The 7,741-nt window shown below is 37.9% G+C and overlaps 1 long non-coding RNA gene across 1 annotated transcript; it reads left to right on the top strand.

The window, feature by feature from the left end:
- Nucleotides 1-543: 543 nt before the first annotated feature.
- LOC125343646 lies at nucleotides 544-7,060 on the top strand. Its single transcript, XR_007209359.1, has 3 exons — nucleotides 544-554; nucleotides 3,853-3,860; nucleotides 6,040-7,060. It is a non-coding gene; the product is annotated as an uncharacterized LOC125343646 (long non-coding RNA).
- Nucleotides 7,061-7,741: the final 681 nt, after the last annotated feature.

Below are 7,741 nucleotides of genomic sequence, written 5' to 3'. Positions count from 1 at the left end.
CTTCACAATAGTGGCTATATTGATGCGGACCAGGCTTCAAAGCATTTTAGTGGGACTATTTCTAAGACAATGGGCATGAAGCTGTGGTTAGACCCACAAATTTCTGAACATTGTCCGTAAAATAGGCCAGGTAGGGAAGATGAAACAGTTGCCTGGTTAAGACGTCCGGGGATAGCATCTGTTTTTAAGCCTAAGGACGGCACTGCCCAAGAGTGCAAGACGTCTTCAGATGAAATTAATATCCGGATTGGTAGTTCCATAGGAAGAACATCTCGGTTGTCAACTTCCAGCAGGCAGAGATCGCCTGGCTTTAGGTCCGATGTATTAATTATATATGAGTCAAATGTTAAATCCTCATAATCTGTATATTCATAGCATCATATCACTGGTGACCTATAGTTTTTACTGTCCTAGCCGGGTTATTAATTTCGTCTATTATATAGAGTACACGTAATGAAGGGAGGGCAATTATGATTAGGATAATGGCTGGAAGAATAGTTCAGATTGTCTCGACCTCTTGAGCGTCTATTGTGCTAGTGTGGGTTAATTTAGTTGTGAGTATCAGAGAGATAATATATAATACTAGCGTACTAATAAGAAAAACAATTATTAGTGTGTGGTCATGAAAGCTAGTTAGTTCCTCTATAATAGGGGAGGTGACATCCTGAAGGCCGAGTTGAAGAGGGTATGCCATGTAAGATATATAAGAGTTTCACTTATAATTTAACCTTGACAACGTTATGTCATTTTTTTTTTTTTACTAATATCTTCATTGAGAAAGACATATTGGTGTATGAGGCTGGCTTGAAACCAGTTTTAGGGGGTTCGAGTCCTTCCTTTCTTAGTGTGAAGATTTTACAAAAGCTGGCTCTTCAAATGTGTGAAAGGGTGGAGGGCACCTGTGAATTCATTCTAGATTAGTTGAAGTCAGTTCAACAAGTTTTACCTCATGCTTAGATGCGAAGGCTTCCCAGATCATAAAAACTATAAGAATTACTGCAGTCAAAGAAATAAATGAGCCTATTGATGACATGGTGTTTCATGTTGTATAAGCATCTGGGTAGTCTGAATATCGTCGTGGTATGCCTGCCAGCCCAAGAAAATGTTGAGGGAAGAATGTTAGGTTAACCCCTATGAATATGATTGTAAAGTGGATTTTAGCCCATATATCATTTAAAGTGTAGCCTATAAATAAAGGAAACCAGTGAACGAATCCCCCTATAATAGCAAAAACAGCTCCCATTGATAACACATAATGGAAATGGGCTACTACATAGTAGGTATCGTGAAGAACAATGTCTAAAGAAGAGTTTGGTAGAACAATCCCCGTTAGACCTCCAACTGTTAATAAGAAAATAAAGCCTAGAGCTCATAATATAGCGAGGGACCATTTGCTATTACCACCATGAAGGGTGGCTAATCAGCTGAATACTTTCACCCCCGTAGGAATGGCAATAATTATGGTAGCAGAGGTGAAGTAGGCTCGTGTGTCAACGTCTATTCTGACACTAAATATATGATGGGCTCACACGATAAAGCCTAAAAACCCAATAGACATCATGGCTCAAACTATACCTATGTAGCCAAAAGGCTCTTTCTTGCCAGAGTAATAGGTCACAATGTGTGAAATAATTCCAAATCCTGGTAAGATAAGAATATATACTTCAGGGTGGCCGAAGAATCAGAACAGGTATTGATATAGAATGGGGTCCCAGCCTCCGGCAGGGTCAAAAAGCGTCATATTTAGGTTTCGGTCTGTAAGGAGTATAGTGATGCCAGCGGCTAGAACTGGCAAGGATAGAAGTAGGAGAACTGCCGTAATGAGCACAGATGATACGAATAATGGTGTTTGGTATTGAGAGACTGCTGGAGGTTTTATGTTGATAATAGTAGTAATAAAATTGATAGCACCTAGGATCGAAGATACCCCTGCAAGGTGCAAGGAGAGGATAGTAAGATCTAAGGATGCTCCTGCATGAGCCAGATTCCCCGCAAGTGGCGGGTAGACTGTTCAACCTGTTCCGGCCCGGCTTCAACTATTGAGGATGCTAGAAGAAGCAGAAAAGATAGTGGTAATAACCAGAAGCTCATATTATTCATCCGAGGAAATGCTATGTCAGGCGCTCGATCATTAATGGTACTAATCAATTTCTGAAACCCCCGATTATAATAGGCATTACCATAAAGAAAATTATAACAAATGCATGGGCGGTTACAACTACATTACAAATTTGATCATCCCCTAATAAAGCTCCAGGTTGACCCAGTTCAGCGCGGATGAGGATGCTTAGGCCTGTGCCTACTATTCCTGCTCATGCTCCAAATATAAGGTACAGGGTCCCAATGTCTTTATGATTATTTGCAAATAATCAAAGATTGACAAACATAAGTAGAATAAAATGGCTGAGCAAAGCATTGTACTGTAAATCTAATTACAGGGGTGGGCCCCCTTTCTATCAGGGTCTTGAGGTCACATTGAATTGCAAATTCAAAGGAGCAGCTTCAATCCTGCAGGGACTTCTCCCTCCTTATTATTATTTTTTTTTTCCGGAGGGAGAAGTAGATTGAAGCCAGATGGTTTGGGGTATTTAGCTGTTAACTAAATTTCGCAGGTTTGATTCCTGCCAATCTAATGAGGACGTAGCTTAAGAAAAGCTGTTGGTTTGCGTCCAGAAGATGTAAAATTAGTCTTACAGTCCTTAAGTACAGAAATTAAACTTGAGGGTTTACTTAGTGCTTTGAAGGCCCTTGGTCTTTGTTAACCTAAATTTCTAAAGTAGGGAATAGAATAGTGGGGGTAGCGGTAGTGAGAATGAAGATTAAAAAAAGAAGAGTTGGGATAGGCATAAGACTTTTGTAGTTATTTATTCGTCATATAAATTTATTGTTGTTTGGTAAAGGAAACAATGTAAGGGCGGATGAATATACTAATCGTAAGTAAAAATTATTATGTCTGTGTTTAGGTTATTGTCTATTTGATATATAGTTGAGATGGGGGCTAGTTTTTGTCATGTTAATAAAATTATTCCAGATAATAGAGGGACTCCTTGGGTAGCTTCTGGTACTCAGAGGTGGAACAGAGCTAGACCCAGTTTTATTGCTAGGGCAACAGGCAGGAGATATTGACACATATTGTCTTTTTGGTTAGTTATGATTCATTGGCCAGATGAATCAAGGTTATTTAAGATATAGTATATAAGAATTATGGATGCGGTTGCTTGAGTTAGAAAATATTTTGTGGCGGCTTCTGTAGAGCATGGGTTGTTGTTGTATATTATTAGAGGGATGACAGCTAGTATACTAATTTCTAGCCCTACTCATATGTACATTCAGTGAGAGGTTGTTAGGACTACCAGTGTCCCTGTATGTATGGTGAATAAAATGAGTATGCATACAATAATATTAATTAGTATGGGAAGGGTTAAACCAACATTTTCGGAGTATGGGCCTGAGAGCTTTAATTAGCTTACCTTACTAGAATTTAGTGTAATAGGTAGCACGAAGTATTTTGAATTCTTAGGTTGGGTTCAAGTCCTATAATTCTAGAAATAAAAGGGCTATAACCTTTATGATTTACTCTATCAAAGTAACTCTTTTATCAGACATATTTCTATATAAGCGGTGGCATGCTCGCCGTACATATAGGAAGGGAAATGTATCACATGCATAGGGCCAGGGTTAGAGGAAGAAAATTCTTTCATAGGAGGTGCATAAGTTGAACGTATCGAAATCGTGGGTATGATGCTCGAAATAATAAGAACAAAATTGTTAAGATTAAAATCTTTACGATTAGGTTTGAAGATAATATTTCTGGGTTAAGAATTGTATAGGTTGGGCCAAAAAATAAAATAGTGGTAAGAGTGTTTGTTAAGATGATGTTTATATATTCTGCTATGAAGAACAAAGCGAATTGTCCTGTAGTATATTCAACATTGAAACCTGAGACTAATACGGATTCACCTTCAGTTAGGTCGAAAGGAGCTCGGTTTGTTTCAGCTAGGGAGGAGATGAATCATATCATGGCTAAGGGTCATGCTGGAATAATTATTCAGATAAATTCTTGAGATATGGGTAGAGAGAGTATTGAGAATGGTCCGGCTAATAGTATTGTTGACAGGAGGATAATTGCTAGGCTCACTTCATATGAGATGGTTTGGGCTGTAGCTCATAGTGCTCCAAATATTGCGTATTTAGAATTTGATGCTCAGCCTGATCACAAAATTGAATACACCACTATGCTTGATGCTGCTAGGATAAATAACTAAGGAGTGAGGCATTGGAAGGGGAATTCATAGGGACAAGACTAGTGTTAAGGCTAGGATAGGGGAGATTGAAAATAGAACTTAAGGAGGAAGTGGCTGGGCGTACAGGTTATTTAATAAATAGTTTAATAGCATCAGCGAATGGTTGAAAAATACCGTACGGACCTACGATGTTTGGTCCTTTTCGTAGTTGCATATAGCCTAGAATCTTGCATTCTAGCAGGGTTAGGAAGGCTATTGCTAATAAAATTGGAATAATAAATATAAGGAGGGGCTGGGGATATGGCCTAGTGGCAAGAGTGCCTGCCTCGGATACACGAGGCCCTAGGTTCGATTCCCCAGCACCACATATACAGAAAACAGCCAGAAGCGGCGCTGTGGCTCAAGCGGCAGAGTGCTAGCCTTGAGCGGGAAGAAGCCAGGGACAGTGCTCAGGCCCTGAGTCCAAGGCCCAGGACTGGCAAAAAAAATAATAATAATAATAAAAAAAAATATAAGGAAATTTAGGATAAACATGTTGTTAAGAAGAGGAGTTGAACCACTGATAATAAGGTTTTAAGTCTTATGCAATTACCTGCTCTGCCATCTTAACAGCTCCTTATCTTGGAGTTTCTTTTGTACATGCTAACTTATTTGAGAATTAATTCATTAATTAAGCATTAAGGCACTTCGGTAAAGTTGGCCTTATTTCTCTGGTCCTTTCCTACTAGGAGAAATATTAAATAGATAGAAATCGACCTGGATTGCTCCGGTCTGAACTCAGATCACGTAGGACTTTAATCGTTGAACAAACGAACCTTTAATAGCTGCTGCACCATTTGGATGTCCTGATCCAACATCAAGGTCGTAAACCCCATTATCGATATGGACTCTTTAATGAGATTGCGCTGTTATCCCTAGGGTAACTTGGTCCATTGATCAGAATTTCTGGATCAAAGATGACATGCGTTAACTTTGACTTGTGGGTCTGGGTCTGGGTCTTTCGGAGGATTATTTTTTTTCCGAGGTCACCCCAACCAAAATCTTCTTTCTAGCTTGCTGTTGTTTATCCCACCAGGGTAGGCTTTAGTATAAAGTAGAAAGTTAATTTAAGCTACATAGGGTCTTCTCGTCTTATTGTTTAATTTCCGCCTCTTCACGGAAAGGTCAATTTCATGGATTATATGTAAGAGACAGTTAAGCCCTCGTCATGCCATTCATACAAGTCCCTAATTAAGGGACAAATGATTATGCTACCTTTGCAAGGTCAGGATACCGCGGCCATTTAATGTTAGACACTGGGCAGGCGGTGCCTCTAATACTTGTGATGCTAGAGGTGATGTTTTTGGTAAACAGGCGGGGCTTGAGTTTGCCAAGTTCCTTTTACATTTTTAAATCTTTCCTTAATGACATACCAGTGTTGGATTAACATTGGTTTTATGCATTTTAGATTAATTAGGAGTCTTTAAAATGTTAGTGTTAACTACCAGTGATTTATTTGGGCGGGTATACACTTATGTCAGGAGAATTTATTCTTATTACTTATATTAACATTAGTGCATTTAATAAAAATTAAATTGGCCCAGTGTGTTTCTAGGAATTTGTTGTAGATTCTAGCAATACTTGTATTTAGCTAGTGTTGAGCTTGAACGCTTTCTTAATTGGTGGCTGCTTTTAAGCCAACTATGATTTATTAACCAATTATTCACTAGAAAAGGTTGGATCCTAATTCTTAAGAGCTGTACCTCTTTAGATTAACAATAAAACTTACATTTAATTTATTTATATTTTGGGTAAGTTTTAAGTTGAACTAAAATTCTTTGCTGGGCAACCAGCTATCATCAGGCTCGGTAGGCTTTTCACCTCTACCTCTAAATTTTCTCACTATTTTGGTACATAGAAGAGTTGGCTCTGTTTGGCTATTCAAAGGTAGCTCATCTGATTTCGGGGTGCTTGGCTAAGATGCTCTTTGCCAAATTTATTCTAGTTAACCCATTATGTAAAAGGTAAAAGGTCTTATCTTTGCTTTGTTTTACTTTAATAGGTTCTTTCATCTTTCCCTTGTTGTACTATTTCTATAGCTCTAATAAATAAATTTTCTATCTCCTATACTAGTTTAGTGGTAAATGATTTAATTAATATGTTGAGAATAATTTAGTTTGTGATTGGTTAGGCTAGCAATAGTTCAAAGCATTCAATTATTTTGAAATCTTCTGAATGTAAGTCAGATGCTTTATTTAAGCTACACTTTGATTAATCCAAGCGCACTTTCTAGTACGCTTTCCTTGTTACGACTTATCTCCTCTTAATTTTCTTAGTGCGGGGTTAGGTACTTATTTTTATTAAATATTGAGGAGGGTGACGGGCGGTGTGTGTGTGCTTCATTGCTCTATTCAACTAAACACTCTACTTTTAGTTTACTGCTAAATCCTCCTTTATCCTATCGATTTCAGATAGGGTTTCGTATACTCTGAATCAGAAATTGTAGCCCATTTCATACCATTTCACAAGTTACACCTTGACCTAACTTTTTTATATAATATAATTGGGCTTACTTGTGGGCCTTTTTAGGGTTTGCTGAAGATGGCGGTATATAAACTGAATTAGCAAGAAATGGTAAGGTATATCGGGGTTTATTGATTACAGAACAGGCTCCTCTAGATGGATATAAAGCACCGCCAAGTCCTTTGAGTTTTAAGCTGTGGCTAGTGGTCCTCGGGCAAATAAGCTTGTTTTAAACCTATTTATGTTTATGGCTATACATAGTGGGGTATCTAATCCCAGTTTGTGTTATAGCTTTAGTATTTTAATTGTATAAAGTCTCTTTCGACATTGTCTTTCACATAAGCTAGGACTTTGTACAGATTAGCTTGATTTTAACTTTACTATTTAGTCAATTCAATACCTTTCACGCTGGATTTTTTTTACTTGGGTCATTCGTATGACCACGGTGGCTGGCACGAAGTTTACCAACCCTGTGTCAGTATAACTTAGTCAAACTTTCGTTTATAGCTTAATTTTTATTACTGCTGTAGCCCGTGGGGGTGTGGTTAGACTTGGCATTGTCAGCTTCAATTGTTATATTGAGAGCTTAAGGCCTACTCCCTCTATTCTTTTTGAATTTTAGGGTAAGACTCACCGGTATACGGATATTTGCATGTATAATTTTACTGACAGCAAATAAAAAGGCCAGGACCAAACCTTTGTGTTCATGGAATTAGATAATTCTTCTAGGCATTTTCAGTGCCTTGCTTTATGTATAAGCTACATTAACCCCTGGGGGCCTTAGGAGGTTGAGTACCAAGTTTTTAGTAAGTTCAGATTAGGGCTATATAAATATTCACCTTTGTTAATATTTAGGGGAATAAATGTTAGCAAAGTGCTAATCTCCTAAGGGGGGAAAATAAATTTTATTTCAAAAATAATTTAGGGTGGTATTTTAGTATTAAATTTTTTCATGTCCTCGAGCATTTATTAATGTCACTGTTATGGTAATTATA

The sequence above is a fragment of the Perognathus longimembris genome, chromosome 28, assembly GCF_023159225.1.
Source record: "Perognathus longimembris pacificus isolate PPM17 chromosome 28, ASM2315922v1, whole genome shotgun sequence".
NCBI classification, from domain to species: Eukaryota; Metazoa; Chordata; class Mammalia; order Rodentia; family Heteromyidae; genus Perognathus; species Perognathus longimembris.
This window is presented reverse-complemented; position numbering and strand designations above follow the sequence as displayed.